Consider the following 17900-nt stretch of genomic DNA (forward strand, 5'->3'; position numbering starts at 1 on the left):
TATCACATTGTGGCTTTGGTTTGCATTTTCTTGATAATTAGTGATGTGAAACATTTTTCCATATGCTTCTTGACCATTTGTGTATCTTCTTTTAAGAATTGTGGTATGCGGGAGGCCGAGGCAGGTGGATCACGAGGTCAACAGATCGAGACCATCCTGGTTAACATGGTGAAACTCCGTCTCTACTAAAAAATACAAAAATTAGCTGGGCATGGTGGCGCGTGCCTGTAATCCCAGCTACTTGGGAGGCTGAGGCAGGAGAATTGCCTGAACGTAGGAGGCGGAGGTTGCGGTGAGCCGAGAATGAGCCATTGCACTCCAGCCTGGGTAACAAAAGCGAAACTCCGTCTCAAAAAAAAAAAAGAATTGTGTATGCATATCCATAGCCCACTTTTTGATGGGATTTTTTTTCTTACTGATATGTAGATTCTAGATATTAGTCCTTTGTCAAATAAATAGATTGTGGAGCGCTGGACTATGAGCGCTGGAGGTATAGCGGGGCCGGGAGCAGCGCGAGGATGGTGCCCTGTGCGCCTTCCTGATTGAGTTGAGCTGCAAACTGCACTAGAAGCCTGCGCCACCCCTAGACCCAGCCAGCTCATAGCCCAACAAGCACAGCCATGGCAGGGAGCCTGCACCGCATATCCACTCGGAGAGCCAGGACATGCTGCTGCTGATGACCTACTCCATGGTGCCGATCTGAGTGATGGTGGACCTGTGCAACAGCACCAAGGGCATCTGCCTCACAGGACCTCCTGGACCACCAGGACCTCTGGGAGCTGGCGGGTTGCCAGGACACAATGGATCAGATGGGCAGCTTGGTCCTCAGAGCCCAAAAGGAGAAAAAGGAGCAAATGAAAAAAGAGGAAAAATGGGATTTTGGGCAACTCTTCTAATTAATTTTCTTTTCTTTACCTCCATGACTGCATTTTTGGATGACTAAAGCTGTGTGCAGCACAGGAAAAAAATATATAGATAGACAGACAGACAGATAGATGATAGATAGATAGATAGATAGATAGATAGATAGATAGATGATTGTAAAAATTTTCTCCCACCCTGTGGGTTGTCTGTTTGCTGATTATTTCTTTTGCTGTGCAGAAGCTTTTTGGTTTAATTAAGTCTTATCTATTTTCTTTATTTTGATTGTATTTGCTTTTGGTTTCTTGGTCATAACTCTTCGCCTAAGCCAATGTCTAGAAGGATTTTTCCAATGTTATCTTCTAGAATCTTTATGGTTTCACATCTCAGATTTAAGTCTTTATCCATCTTGAGTTGAATTTTCTATAAGGTGAAAAATGATCCAGTTTCATTCCTCCAAATATGGCTTGCCAATTATCCCAGCACTATTTTTTGAATAGGGTATCCTTTCTCCACCTTACGCTTTTGTTTGTTTTGTCAAAGTTCAGTTGGCTATAAGTATTTGACTTTATTTCTGAGTCTCTATTTTGTTCCATTGGTCTATGTGTCTATTTTAATATCAATACCATGCTGTTTTGGTGACTATGGCTTTACATTATAGTTTGAGGTCAGGTAATGTGATGCCTCCCCATTTATTCTTTTTGCTTAATCTTGTTTTGGATATGCAGGGTTTTTTTTTTTTTTTTTGTCTTTTTGGTTCTACATGAATTCTAGGATTGTCCTTTCTGGTTCTATGAAGAATAATGGTGGTATATGGATGGAAATTGCATTGAATTTGTAGATCATTTCTAGCAATATAGTCATTTTCAAAATACTGATCCAACCCATCCATGAACATGGGTATGTTTCCGTTTGTTTGTGTTAGTCTGTAATTACTATCAGCAGTGTTTTGTAGTTTTTCTTGTAGAGGTCATTCATGTCTTTGGTTAGGTATATTCCTAATTATTTTATTTTCTTTGCTGCTATTGTGAAAGGGGTGGAGTTCTCAATCTGATTATCACTTTGGTCTCTGTTGGTATATAGCAGTGCTACTGATTTGTATACATTAATTTCATATCCTGAAACTTTGCTGAATTTATTTACCAGTTTTAGGAGCTTTTATGATGAATCATTAGGGTTTCCTAGGTTTACAATCATATCATCAGCGAACAGCAACAATTTTATTTCCTCTTTACTATCTTGGATGCCCTTTATTTCCTTCACTTGTCTGATTGCTCTGGCCAGGACTTCCAGTACTATGTTGAAAAAAAATGGTGAAAGTGCGTATCATTGTCTTGTTCCAGTTCTCACAGGAAATGCTTTCAATTTTTCCTGATTCAGTATGTTGACTGTGGGTTTGTCATAAATGGTTTTTATTGCCTTAAGTTATGTCCCTATACCAATTTTACTGAAAGTTTTAATCACAAATTTTGCTAAATTTTGTCAAATGCTTTTTTCTGCATCTATTGATATAATCATATAATTTTTGTTTATAATTCTGTTTATGTGACATATCTCATTTATTGACCTACATATGTTAATGCCTGACTCCCTGGTATAAAACCCACTTAATCATTGTGGATTATCTTTTGATATGCTGTTGGATTCAGTTCACTGTTATTTTGTTAAGGATTTTTGCATTTATGTTTATCAGGGGTATTAGTCTGTAGTTTTCTTTTTTTATTGTTGTTGATATGTCCTTCCCTGGTTTTGGTATTAGGGCAATACTGGCTTCACAGAATGATTTAGGAAGGATTCCCTATTTCTCTATCTGTATTTGGAATACTGTCAATATAATTGTCAATAGACAGTATTTGGAATACTGTCAATAGAATGACGTGTGTGTGTGTGTGTGTGTGTGTGTGTGTGTGTGTAGTCCAGATGGAGTCTCACCATGTTGCTTAGGCTTGTCTTAAATTCCTGGACTCAAGCAATCCTCCTGCTTTGCCCATTCAAAGTGTTGGTATTATAGGCATGAGCCACTGCTCCTTGGCTACTTTGTGATTTGACCTTAGAGTTTGTTCAGATGGCAAACAATAAAGGTGGCAGTAAATTCAGAGCAGAGTGCCAATTGTCCTGCAAAACAGAAGCCTCTTCATTGTCCTTAGGCAGGAAGGAAATGCTAATCTTTAATAGAAAGAAATAAAGCTATTTTGCTGGCCCAGAAGATTTAAGAAATACAAATTTTCAATTCCTCAAGCATATTAACCCATGTGACTCCATTCTCAATCTCAGATTCCACTTACTTCTAAACCAGACACCCAATCTTTTCAAAATAAAAACTGAAGAATTTAGAATTTGACATTCTAAGGAACTTAATAAAGTCTAGTTCTTGATTTCCCTGAATTTGAGCACCGAAGAGAAAAGTCTTTTTATACATTGATATGGAGTCCTTGCAATTTTTACACTTTGCCTTTTTCTTGACTGTCATCACCCCTCAATATCTTTCTCCATTATTGTAATGACACTCGGGAAGAGTCATATGATGTCACAAAATATAAATTTAAATTTACATGTCCCAAACTATTAAATGCCTGAGATATTGTACCCACTTGCATATTGCCATCTGCCAGTACTTTATCCCAGTTCACAACATATGAAAGTCTTTCACAAATGCACTGATATGGTATGCAGAAGCTGTGCATACCCCACTATCACTAATGATAGAAATCTCATTATCTTCTAACCAAAAGTAATTCAGCTCTAAGTCCCTATTTTAGAGAACTGTTAAACCACTTCTCAACTATCTTAGGTCAGGCGTCCTGGTGGCTGGGTTTGGGAGACTTAACAGTAGGATGTATGAACAGGATATTATGGAAGAATGCTCTTAGATATTGAGGGAAGCAAAATTTGTCAGAGGGAGAAGTTGAACAATGAGGCAATTTGAGCAGAGGTTGAGATCGCATTTTGGAATTGACCAACATTTAAACAAAGGTTCTAGGTCTTTATATCCCTGAAAAGGCCAGTCACTGGATGTGTGCTGTCTAGAATGGCACAACACAGTGTATCAATGCAAAAGCCAGCCACTTGGATGATGCCATCCCCTTTTTAGAGAGACTCTATAGGGGGAAGAAATCTATCTGAAGATAAGCTCACAATAGCAAAATTGTAACACATAATAATGAGAGTAAAGGGACATTAGAAACACAAATGGTGGTATCCCTAAATATAAATGTCAAACATTCTAAATAAATCTGTAAAAATGTGTAAGCTTAAATGTGTTAGAGAGATAATAGAAGAAAATTATACCACAATGAAAGAAAAACCTTTTTAAAAAAACAGCAGATTTTATTTATTTTAATTAAAAAAAATTTTTGAGACAGAGTCTTGCTCTGTCACCAGGCTAGAGTGAAGTGGCGTGAACTATGCTCACTGAAATCTCTGCCTCCCAGGTTCAAGCCATTCCCCTGCCTTAGCCTCCCAAGTAGCTGGGACTACAGGTGCACACCATCATGTCCAGCTAATTTTTTGTATTTTAGTAGAGACAGGGTTTCCCCAAGTTGACCAGGATGGTCTCGATCTCCTGACTTTGTGATCTGCCCACTTCACCCACTCAAAGGGCTGGGATTACAGGGGTGAGCCACCAAGGCTGGTAGAATAACCAGATAAGAAAATCTATAGTTATTGGATGTGAAAACTCAATTGTTAAACAGTTGAAAACCACATTGGTGGCATGGAAATAAAATTGAAGGAATTATCTTCAGTACAAAGGAAAAACAATTAAATTCCTACAAAGACTTTGTGAAATGTCTTCGGCACACTGCTCAAAAAAAAAATACCCAAGACTGAGTAATTTATAAAGAAAAGAGGTTTATCTGGCTCATGGTTCCCCAGGCTGTACAGAAAGAATAGTGGCTTCTGGTCAGCTTCTGTGGTAGGGGGGTGAAGGGGGGTGCTCAGGGAGCTTTCAATCATGGTAGAAGGCAAAGGGGGAGCAAGCACCCCATATGGCCGTAGCAGGAAGAAGAGAAAGAAAGAAGGGAGATGCCACATATTTTAAACAACCAGATCTCATAACTTACTCATTATGAAGAAAATAGCACCAAAGTGAAGGTGCTGACCCATTCATGAGAACTCTGCCCATGTGATCCAGCTACCTCCCAACAGACCCCACCTCCAACAGTGGGGATTACAACTCCACATGAGATTTGGACACAGACCCAAACTATATCAGTCCTTAGGTAAAATAAAATTACATCCTCTCTTTAACATTGTATGGAACAAGTAGAATACCAGATGCAAAAACAAAATAATAAAATATATAAGAGACAAAGATTTATGATGATAATTACAATTAGACTGATAACTAACCTCATAATCAGCAACAGAGCTTGTAGAAAATAAATTTTAGTCACAAAATGGCTGAGGTGATATTTTAAACTGAAAATTATACACTCAGCTGAATTATGCTGGTGGGATAGAACAATTAAAGAAACTTTCAGAGAGAGAAATAATTTATTATGGACATAGTATTGCACAGAGACTTAGTTAAACATGAACCTCAGAAAATGAAAATTAAAGGCAGAAATTACAATGTGTACATTATTAGCAATGTTGAATCCAAATATTGGTAATCATGTGGTTGCATGTCTATAAATATTGACTAAATATATAACAGTGATAATTTTGAGATTATTTTTAAAAGGTAAGCAAAGGATAACAATATCAGATTAAAAATTTTCAGGTGTTTGTTAGAAAGAGGATAACATATTAATTCTGTATATTTTTGTTCAATTAATTACACCTGTTTAAAAATAAAACAATAACCACTTAGACAACAAAAAAGTAACGTAAATGTCTAAAGAAGTAGAGAAGCCAAAAAGATGTACACACAGACAAACACATATTAATATTCTGGAAGAAGGAAAACAAAAACTAAAGCAAGTAAAAAGCATGGCAAAAGGAAAATTCATTTAAATTGATACAGTTTAGTTCAAACAGATCAGAAAGATAGCAATATGCTACTAGAAAATAACAAAAATTAAATATGCTAATAGAAACTCAGAAATTTCAGGTTAGACATTTTTTTAATAAGTAAAACAAGACAATTCAGAAAGATTGAGGGTTAAGGGTACCAAAAAGGGATTTTAGGGTAACTGACAAAAGAAAGTTGTTGCAGGGATATTATTTAGCTACTGGTTAAAACATTATTATGTAAACAAGAATGTCATTACTTAATGGTAAAGAAAAGACTGATTAGATATATTTGACACTAAACTCTATCTTCATATACTTATTGTATGTGTACCTGTGTATACGATATGTGATGGCGTTGCATTGAATATGTGTATCTTACTATGCACACTGAGTACAGAAGAATAAGAAAATAGCAAAAGCCATTTGGTCAAGCCTATACTAAAATGCTGTAATGTGAGATCAGCAAAGAGTGTGTTGTGAGAGGAGAAAACAGAATAAACTGGAGAACATCAGTCAAAGTTTAGTTTGTTCTTAAGATTATTCACAAGTCACATCCTCAGAAGATGTGGGGAAACAAAGATTTCGTTAACCCCAAGCCAGAGTATAGGGGAAGCAGCAAAACCGAATTGCCATCTAGCAACTAGTAGACAACATGTGTTTAACAAAAGGGATGAGAGTGAAACAGTTGGAGACTAAGATCTTGCAGAGAACAGTGGAAAATCTTTATTATTTCAGCATCTTTCACATTAATAAGATTTTAATTCTTTGTTTGGAATTTTAATAAGGATAAGAATAACAAATGTTAAAATATTTATCCAATTTATAACTTCTTATTGTGTTCTTTAAAAACAAAGTGCTTTTCTAAAATGTCTTGATGAGAGGCAAATACTCTGCAAAATTTGACGGTATTTTCTTCTAGCATTTTGCAATTTCTCCTTTTTATCATTAGAATTAAATAGCAGAATGCTGTTATGTTAGCGTCATCTTTGGTGTTTTTCAAACAACTCTGTTGGGGGTGTGTGTGTGTGTGTGTGTGTGTATAATCTCATTGCACCTTGCTAATTTTGCAACAAGGAGTAATATAAATGCTAGAATTTATAGTTATCTAAAATTTGTAATTTACTTGGTTTTTGTTGTTGCTGTTGTTTGAGATAGTGTCTTGCTCTGTTACCCAGGCTGGACTACACTGGCACGATCATAGTTCACTGTAGCCTCAAATTCCTGGGCTCAAGGGATACTCTAGCCTCAGCTTCCCGGGTAGCCAACTGCGATTACGTGTGTGTGCCACCACACATGGCTAATATATTTATATATATATATATATATATATATATATATATATAATACACACACACACACACACACACACACACATATATATATACACACACATATACATACATATACACACACACACACACATAGGTGTGTGTAAATATATTAGCCATACATAATAATAAATATATTAGCCATACATACACACGCATACACACAGATATATATTAGCCATACATACACACACATACACACTCACATATATATGTATATGTGTGTATATGTATATGTGTGTGTGTGTGTATATATATATATATATATATATATATATATATATAATTTTTGTAATGACAGGATTTTGCTAATGTTGCCCAGGCTGATCTTGAACCCATGGCTTAAACAATGTTCCCACCTCAGCTGGTCCAAATACTTGCATTTCAGGTATGAACCACTGTACTTGGCCTATAATTTGCTCCTGACAGAAATAATCTGAGTCATCTAGATTCCATGTTCGGGATCTAAACTTCATATTTAAATGATTTACAAGTAAACAATTGATTAAAAACATTTAAAATTGTGACTGAACCTTATTGATTACTATTTATACTCAATAATATTTTAAAATTTATGCATGGTAAATAAATGTACTCATGACATCTAAATACATTTAACCTTAAAAGTGGTTCTAGGTCAATTTATACTATTTGTTTACTCATCAATACACAGAGATTCATTTTGCCTTTTTCATAAGTACAAATTCTCTAAATTCAAAGTTAACAGATCTAGTCTATTTGCATTTCTGACTGTGAAAACCTTTCTTCAAGATGGCCCCACGATTTCCACCTCCTGGTATGTATAGGTTTGCACAGTGTCCTCCCACACTGCACTGAAATTGATCTGTGTGGTTAATAGAATATGAGCAAAGTCACAGGGTATTACTTCTAAGTTTGTGTTATAAAAGACTATGGTCTCCATTTTGGAATCTCTCTGTCTGTCTTTCTCTGTTAGAATCAAGCTGCTTTGTTGTAAGCAGCCTTGTAAGGAGACTCACATGAGAAGGAACTGAATCCTCTAGTGAATAATCATGTAGAAATTGATGCATGCCAAAACCTATGTAAGTGAACTTGCAGATTCTCACATCCTAGATTAGCCTTGGGATGACTGTGGCACCAATGCACAGTTTGGCAGACATCTCATGAGAGACTTGAGCCAGAAGACTTTAGCTCAGCCCCTCCCATATTGCTGACCCTGCATGACTTTATGAGAGATAATACAGATTGTTGTAAGCTGTGAAGTCATATAGTAATTTGTTATGCCACAATAGACAACAAATATATCAATAAAATGGTTAAGTTAATGGAGATTTACACAAATTGGTATGTTTTCAAGTTAAACTACTCCATCATTCAGACATTCAAACAACAGAAGATAATAATTTTAATGTGTACAACTGAATGTGATCCATAAATGCTCCCTAGTGCCTGCTGAATAGACATGTCAAGTGTTGGTTTCTACCTCTAAACTACTTAACTAATTTTTAACAAGCTAGAATCCAATCATCAGTAAGATATATGGATATTTATAAATAAGAGCATATAAATTTTGAAATTATATAGGGCCTCAAATTTTATTTTAAATGTTAGCTAGTTAACTTAGTTGTACAGAACTGAGGCCATATTCCATCCCAAACACAGTTCACATGTTAAGAACACCAAATATATATAGCTTCTCAGCCTTTTGGCTAACATCAAGTTAAGAACATCACATATAACCCCTTCCTCTCTAGCAGGTAAAACTATTATTCTCTTCCTCACCTAGTCCAAATAAATTTGTAAATAAAAGAGGGTAAAGTTGGAATGCTACTGATATATTGTGTAGAAAAAAATGAAAAGAGAAGAAGGATCTGGCTCTTGTTTGGTAAGTCTCAGTCAAAGTCAAATTTAGGATAGAGAATGAATGACTTCTCTTCTCTTCATCAAGCCAATGGGATGCAGCAGAAGTACATGACCAGAGAGATAATCCTCTTTCCCCAGAAGCTTGTAGGGTTTACTACCAATAATCTGTGATCCCAAAGTGATATTTTTATCAACTCATATCTTGAGAGTTAACTCTTTAGTTACCTTTCTAACTGTATGAAGGAATAACTTCTGATTTATAAATAGCTATAGTTAAACAAGAAACATTTAATAAATAAGAATTTATCTCTTTATTTTTGTACTATTCTTGGAGGGTAGGTAAAATGAGTCAAAACATTTGAAACAGGGTTGCTTTTTACCCATCAAATAGGAAAAGAAATATATGTGTGCATTGTATGGAAATACATGTGTGGTTGGGAATATCTTTCAAATTTTATTAACTTTACCTCTTTTATAAAATATACAGTTGATTTTTCTCTACCAAAGCCAAGAAGTCAGAAAGAGAATATTTAGCCTTTGGTTTAGCATTTCATCCAAATGTTAGGTATAGTACTGGGAGAATAACTGAGCAAAGAAAACATTGCATCATGAGTCTTCTCTTGATCACATAGAAGTAAAGTTGGTATCATATTTTTAGGTTAATTTCTCAGGAAAGGAGAACAATTGAATCAGATAACATAAAAGAAGCCATAGTGTTATTGTCAGAATGAAGTTTCTCTAAGGGTATAGATTAAGAGGCTGAGAAGCTAAGATTTTGGCTGATTAATAAAACTAGAGAAAGGCATATAAACTGCTCTGGTGCAAGCAAATGGTACAAAACCAAAGCATGGGAAAAGATTTGAAGGAAAAGTCATAAAGGGAGTCCTCATATTTAAAACAGCTTTATTAATACATAATTTATATGTTATACAATTCACCCTTTCAAAGTGTACACAGAAAGACAAATACCAAAAGTCCTTTTATTTTGTAGGTAGACAAATATAGAACCACAGCCGAAACTATGCAAAATTAAGAAATGAGGGAGAAAATTTTAAAATATATTTTATTAATTTGAGCTATGAAATTTATTATGAATTACCCTTAAGAATTTGCTATGTATTTTAGAATGTAAAATGATCAAGCCAGGTAATTGGGGAACTTGCTGGGAATAGAAATTGGCCACATATATTAAATATCACATCTATATTTTTATGACAGTCTCCAAAAATGCTCCTCAATCTTACAGTACATGGAATCCTGAGCCATGAGAGTATTAGACTGCCTTGCATATAGTTCTTGGCAGAAAATATCTACGGGTTATTGGGAAGCTTGTCAACCACATATCATTTTTGTTTTGCTTCTGGAAAGGAAAACTTATTTCCCAATAAAGAAGTGATATCTGCAGCAGGGCCTCATTTTTGGAATGAAATAGAACACTATGGAACAAGATGAGAGTCTCTTATTTGCTCTCTGAGGTGTCAGTCTCTTTTAATAGATTGGCTAAGGTTTTCTCTCTTTTTTTTAATTGTATGGTGCTTCTTATTCTAATTTTAAATATTCTAAATTAAACTGGAAAATTTACTTTCTTTGCGTAGAGTGAGATTGAGTTACTGTGAACTGCAACAAGGGAGTAGGTGGCTGGAAATATGTCAGGATTCAAGAAAAAGGAGTGGGAATGTGAACGCTGTGTGTTTTCCATTTTAGCCTTGCTCTCTTGCTGACAGCATCAGAGAGGCAAGGCAAGCAAAAAGCAGCTGTGGAAACAAGAAACCCAAGCACCTGAGAATGGAAATAAATAAGCAGCATCCGTTTTTAACTAAACAGGTTACAAAAGCAGAGTCATTCATAGCAAGCTAGTAAATGATGCGGAAACTATCTGAACTATAAAAAGGCTGATGGCTCAGGAAAGCACAGTTGAAAATAATCTTAGAGATACTTCAAGAAATGTAGCAGGGGTGCAGTTACATATTTTTTAAAATCAGGTAAGCCTCTGCATGAAGTTTCTATTGATATTTTCTTTTTTAGTTCTGCATTTCTATAGGGACATAAGGAATATATCTTGCTCTTCAGCAAACTCAGTAATTAAAAATGAAATTATTACATTCATAGTAGGTGTTTCTTATTTTGTTTTTTGGGTCACTCTCATACATTTCTTTCTAAATTTTTTACTGATTTTAATATATCAAGATGACTATTCCAGAATTCTAGTTTATTAAACTCTCTTCCGTCATCACCTTTACCCCACCTCTGCCCCTCATAGCCAGTGTCATATCCTTGTCACTCTAAAAAATTCAGAGCTTCAGTATCTTTATTCTATCCATTTTCTCTCTAATCACCGCCTTCTTGGGTTCCAGTAAACTTCCTCTCCCAGGGTGACATGTACATGCTTCTGTTGGCTTTTTGCTGTCATTCAACTCACTAAGGTTCTTTCTTCTGTCCTTAGCAAGTGTTAATTCCATGATCAATCATTATAATAACTGTCTTACTTATACCTCAACTTCTCTGCCTCTCTCATTCTTCATGACACTCACCTAACAAAACCATAACCCTATTTACACCCAGCTCTCTGCCTTCCTTATTCCAGCACCCAGGCAGCTTAATGAAGCTGTGGGAAAACTAGCAACAATAACTTTTTCCACTTTAAATTCCTGATCATAACCAAGCACTTAGTATTGAGGTTTAAAATCATTCCCTGCTGTTCTGCAATGATAGGATAGCTCCCTGTTGCATTTACTGACCCACACTCAGATATGAATCTTTCCACGCCCCACTCCTCTCATCAATACCTCCCACCACATCTCACTCCTATTGTGATTGTTACCTTACAAAATTAAGTAAACAAAAGAGAACATTCACAGGCTCCTACAAGATCATCTAACTACAGCTGTATTGCCATGCTCTGCCTCTCTGCCTCTTGCTGTAGGTTAGCATTTCACATTCCTACTTAAAATGAATACTTAGAAACTTGATGGCAACCCTCAGCATTTCAAGGACAGTGCTGCAGTAATTGCTCCCTGTCTTTCTTATATCATTACTTTTTACTTCGCAATTGAATCCTTTCCTTCATTATAAAAATGATATATTTCTAACATTATAAATAAACAAATCAGTGTATTTTGATACACTTCCAGATACAACTACTATCTATTTCTTTGGGTCTCGTGACAATAAAATAGTTCGAAAGATGCACTTTTATTTTCAGATTTCATTTTTCTTCCTCCATTTCGCTCGTGATTCCATGCCATCCAGTCTTCTACTCTCATCCCTTGACTGAAATGGCTTTTTTACTCTATGTCACTAAATGAATGAGTGTTCAGTAATCATCTTTGATGTTGTTGATAATCCTTCTCCCTGGCAAATTATCTTCCTTAGTCCTCCATGGCAACTGTTGTATTGCTGTTGTTTGCTTTTTCATTTTATCTACATGTTGCTATTGCACAGTCTTTATGTTGGTTCCTCTTTTCTCCCAATTGAATAATGGGACTTGTCTCAGCTCAGAAACTCCATGTTTAATCTGTCTATGTTCCCTCCTTTGGTAATCTTATTTAATGTTATGGATTTAAATCCTCTCTATTATAAATGATGTAAATAAATCCATGTGGTGATTCCCAAAACTTCATCTCAGACCTCACTTTCCAAGATCATACATATAGTGGCAAACATATTTCCACTTCAAAATCTTAAATTTATTACTGATCATTATTCCTCCTGCAAAAGAAGGAAGGAAGGAAGGAGAGAGAGAGAAATAAAGAAAGAAAGAAAGAGAGAGAGAAAGAAAGAAAGAGAGAGAGAGAAAGAAAGAAAGAAAAGAAAGCAATAGAGAGAGAAAAGGGAAGGAAAAAAGGAAAGAGAAAAAAGAAAGAGAGAGAGGAAGGAGAGAGAGAAAGAGAAGGAAGGAGAGGTGGGAGGAGAGAGAGAAGGAGAAGGTGAGAGAAAGAAAAGGATAAAAAAGAAAGCTGGACCAACTATACATATTCCCACCTCAGCTGATGCTAACTCAGTCCATCTCATTGCTGGGATTAAATGTGGAATTAGCCTTTATTTCTCATCTTCTTCTAAAAACCAATCTGTCAAATTTTCCTGTTGACAGCATGAATGCCTTCTTTTGAGAAGTGTCTCTTCATGTCCTTTGTCCACTTTTTGATGGCAGCAGTCAGAATGGCAATGATTTAAATCAAGAAACAATAGAAGCTGGTAAAGCTGGGAAGAAATAGAAATGTTTTTACACTGTTGGTGGGAATGGAAATTAGTTCAACTATTGCAGAATATACTGTGACAATTCCTCATGGATCTAGAAACAAATATCATTTGTCCCAGTAATCCCATTACTGGGCATATATGCACAGGAATATAAATCATTCTACTATAAAGACACATGCACACATATGTTTACTGCAACATTCTTTACAGTAGCAAAGACATGGAACCAATCCAAATGCTCATCAGTGATACAGGATAAGGAAAATGTGGTACATGTACAACATGGAATACTATGCAGACATAAAAAGGAATGAGACCATGTTTTTTGCAGGGACATGGATGCACCTGGAAACCATCATTCTCAGCAAAGTAACACAAGAACAGAAAACCAAATACTGCATGTTCTTAATCATAAGTAGGAACTGAACAATGAGAACACATGGACACAGAGAGGGGAACGACACACATGGGACCATTTGGGGGATGGGGCCAAGGGGAGGGAGAGCATTAGGACAAATAGCTGGTGCACATGGGGCTTAAAACCTAGAATTGGTTGATAGGTACAGCAAACCACCATGGCACATGTATACCTGTGTAATAAACATACATGTGGTTTTGCACTTGTATCCTGGAACTTAAAGTAAATGTAAAAACAAACAAACAAATTAAAAAATTTTTCTGTTGGCTTCACTTTCAAATAAATACTAACTCTGACAACCTCTTCTTACCTATCCTGACCCATACCACTGCAGCCTTTTGCCTGCATTCTGGAATATCCTCCTAATGTGTCTGTGATTCCAGACCAGTGATACACTCTTTTACAGCTTTTTCTCAGCTGTAGTCAGATCAATTCAATCAGGCAAATTATGTCATTCTTCTAAAAATACTTCAAAGACTCCATGTTGCTCTTTGAATAACATATTGAGACAATACTATGGCCGAAAAGTTCCTACATTATTCATCTTTTTTAAATTGTCTCTCTTGCTGCTTCTACTATTTCCTTCTTTCACATCACTGGTCCACATCAATTTTTGCAATTGTTCAAATATTCAAAAGAAATGCCCTACTTGAAGCCTTTGTGGTGACTGTTTTTTTCCCTGGACATTTTGCCTCTAGATATCTATATGACTTTATTATTCCCATCCTTCAAGTCTTTGCTTATAGGTTCTCCTTCCCATCAAGTCTGATAATAACTGTTCAATTTAAAATAACAGGCTATTTTCATTGTACTTTTTATTATATAACATATTATATTATTCATGTATTTATTTCTGCTTTTGTTTTTGTTTAATATTACAATCGCACTAAAGGTAAGCTCCAATAAGGCAGAATTTTCATCTGTTTATATTCATAGACATACCTCAAGTTTCTTGGACTGTATCTGCATATAGTATACATTTAATACATACTTTTTAAGAAAAGTTGTTTCAGTCAATATCAACAGAACTGCAATCAGATAACATGTGTTTAAAGTCAGGCCTTCACTTCTCTTATCCTCTGCTAGCTATATGACCAGAAGAAAGTTACTTTAATGTCTTTAAATTTATAAAATGATATAATATTAGTATGTATTATATAAGATAATTGCAAAGATTAAGCAATGATAACATGTTAGTTCATTAACATTTTTGTTATTATAATCATTCAATTAAAAATCAAACCACATCAAACCATTGTTTAATGATAAACAATGTGTTTGTTAAAGTAATTTTCCCAAATTTATATGAGTATATTTTATTGTCCACGTTAGATACAGTGAGTTCCTCTTCAAAAATTCAGCCTGTACCACTTCCTTGCTTTTGGTTCTTTGTTTTTCAAAACCTAACTTCCTTTTTCTTTGTACCTTCCCACTATTGCAAACCATACCTTCCCACCTGTGCCACCCTTTGACATGCCTAGACATGTCTCATACCGTAATGGACAGCCTCTCTCTTCTTGCTGAAACTGCTTTTCCCACCACTGTAGATCCCACCCTGCTCCGATTAAAGTAGCCAATTGAAATCAGGTTAGATTGTGCAGTCCAACTCCAGTCAACAGGGATCGAACACAGTAGCAGGGACTGATTGCATTAGGGATAAAAACGCATTCCCTCCTTTGTTCACTGTGTTCTCATGGTGGCCAGAATTATGAGTAGCACCCTGTTGCAGAAGTATATTTGCCTGGCTGAGAAACTTGTTTTTCCATGACTCTGAGCTCTTATTTTCAACATCAATAACCTGCACACTATGTTATATCCAGAAGCTAAAGTAAAACTTTTAAAGCCTAAGATTGCATTTTATTTATTTTCATGCTTTGGGATTTAAACAGTGAGCACATAGTAGATGCTCAAATTGTCCATAAGAATTGATTTGAGTAGAATTGGCTACAATATGGGCTCAATATATAAGTCACTTTCTCACTTTAATAGCCTTATATAAAAATGAAATTCTTTTTTGGTGCTGACTTGCCTCTGTTATAAGCAAGGAAAGAAAATCTCTCTCCCCTCTATATCCACTGGGTACCTAGGAGACATAAATTATTTAATCACCTCTGTCTAATTTCTAGTTGTGACTCAAAAAAAAAAACAACAAATATGGCCATTACTAGATTTTTTCTGAAATTCTTGTTGGATGCAAATACAGAGGTAGTTGAGGTCAAATTAATGGAAATCTACATATAAAAAGCAGTTATTCACCCAGTAGAGACAGAGCAAAAGATTAAAGGCACTCCATGGTAGAATCAATAGAGAAGGAAACAGCATTTGCATATTGCTGTTAATTCTATTTTGATACCTCTTAGAAGCCATTTCAAGAAACTTTAAGATCTGAGAGCTAAAACATTGTGCTGACAGTAATAAGAGTAAATACAATTGAAAATCTACCTGCTTATCTGAATGGATTTGGACCAAATTTCAAGCATGGAGGTCCTTGCTTTCCAGCTATCTCTGCACAGTCTACAAGTCTGATATGTTTCTAAGCACTCAGTCACTGTTATTGTGTCTGAGGTTGATGTGAGCATTCTCTGGCTTGACTTTTCTATATTTACATGATTCTTCTTCCTCTTTGACAGTGCTTGTTTGTGTAGACTAAAGTTATTTGTTCCCTGTCTGAGACTATGATTTTAAATTAAGGTTTAGCTACGTATCTAGGCAAGACAGCTAACTCACCATTCCTCTGCTTGGGACTTCTGATAAATCTAGCTTTTTAGATTTTCCTTTTTACCCATCCCAACATCCCAGTCTCACTTTTTTTTTTTTAAGATAGTCTTTCTCTCCTGTTGCCTAGGCTAGAGTGCAGCAGTACACTCTCTCACTACAACCTGTGCCTCCTGGACTCAAGTGATTCTTGTGCCTCAGCACCTGAGTAGCTGGGACTACAGGTGTGTACCATGACACCCCACTAATTTTTGTATTTTTAATAGAGACAGGGTTTTACCTTGTTGCCCAGGCTGGTCTCAAACTCCTGGCCTTAAGTGATCCACCCACCTAGGCCTCCAAAAGTGCTTAGATTACAGGCATGAGCCACTGAGCCCAGCTACCCACTCCATTATTTACATAGCAAAACCAGTGATACTTTGAAGGTATTTTAGAGACAATTATTATCTGACTGACATTTTGTCTTCCTCATATAGCTGTATTATTGCCATACAGCATTCAAGAATAGGTCTTCCGGAAAATCTATTGGAAAGATTTCAAATAGTTAAATAGTCATGGACAATGCGCTTCTAGCTATATAATCACAAATTAACCCTTAATGTAGAAAAGACTTAATATAGAATAATAAACAACTGTTTTTTTTTTCCTCCATTGTTTTGCTGCAGAGGAGGGTTCCTTCACAGAAAAGATAATATGCCAATTAAATGTTATGAAATCTATAAATTAATTTAACAAATCAGCCAGAATAGCACAATGTATAAAACCTGGGCTGGTTTAAGCTATGCTCTAATGTCAGTCATTTATCTTCAGAAAATAAATATTTTAACCATTTTACTATATCAAAATCTTCTATGAATAACCATAAGAGTCTAGAAAAGCCAGTAAAGAGAAAACTAAAGTTTGATCACTAAAAGGTCCTACACTTAGCCACTGAATTAAGAAACTTTGGTTTACCCATTGCCAATAATCAAGGTCACAGAATTGAGCTTCTTGAATATCAGACATTTCTCTATAAATAATACATGAAAGTTGTGTTCAGATACACAAAACACAAAGATATGGCAGTTCTTCTATTTAGAGCATACATTTTATACAATATTCTGTGCCTTTAATTACATATTTACTTAATAAACATCTGCATATATAATGAAATCTGATATAGGAACTATTTTGTATAATCTAATAGCAATGTTCTAGAGACATATTAAACTTCATCCATTTCAAACAATTTTGATTATCTACCAATAAAATGTAGACTCAGAGTGGTTCTAACAAAATTGGATTAGAATATTATACAAGTGCTTAATCAAAGAAGATGAAGCTGAGTAAAAATAATTTTTAAAAAAGAGGTAAGCATCCCAGGCCAGAGGAAAAGCATGCACATAAAGGGAATTTATAATAAGAAAAATAATAAGAGTTCATATGAAAAAAATTGTCTCATCCAGTATTAGACTGAATGAATGAGATCTTTCATTTAGCAAAATTCAATGAGTTTTCAATTAATCTAATTTAAAATTAGACTAAGAAAATTTATTTTTTGTCACTAAGATTGGGAAAGCTAGATTTTTTCAGTAAAGGAC

General features: G+C 35.4%; 1 long non-coding RNA gene across 3 annotated transcripts in view; it reads right to left on the reverse strand.

Annotated features, from left to right (window-relative positions):
- LOC144578972 (uncharacterized) overlaps positions 1–17900 on the reverse strand; it is a 202746-nt gene that overhangs the window by 117967 nt on the left and 66879 nt on the right. The window contains exon 3 of one of the 3 annotated variants that reach the window (XR_013525655.1): positions 9874–13187. The exons of the other annotated variants lie outside the window; for them this stretch is intronic. This is a non-coding gene — a long non-coding RNA (uncharacterized LOC144578972). Of the gene's footprint in view, positions 1–9873; positions 13188–17900 lie in introns of those variants that run through there. 3 annotated transcript variants of the gene reach the window in all.

The sequence above is a fragment of the Callithrix jacchus genome, chromosome 1, assembly GCF_049354715.1.
Source record: "Callithrix jacchus isolate 240 chromosome 1, calJac240_pri, whole genome shotgun sequence".
Lineage (NCBI taxonomy): Eukaryota > Metazoa > Chordata > Mammalia > Primates > Cebidae > Callithrix > Callithrix jacchus.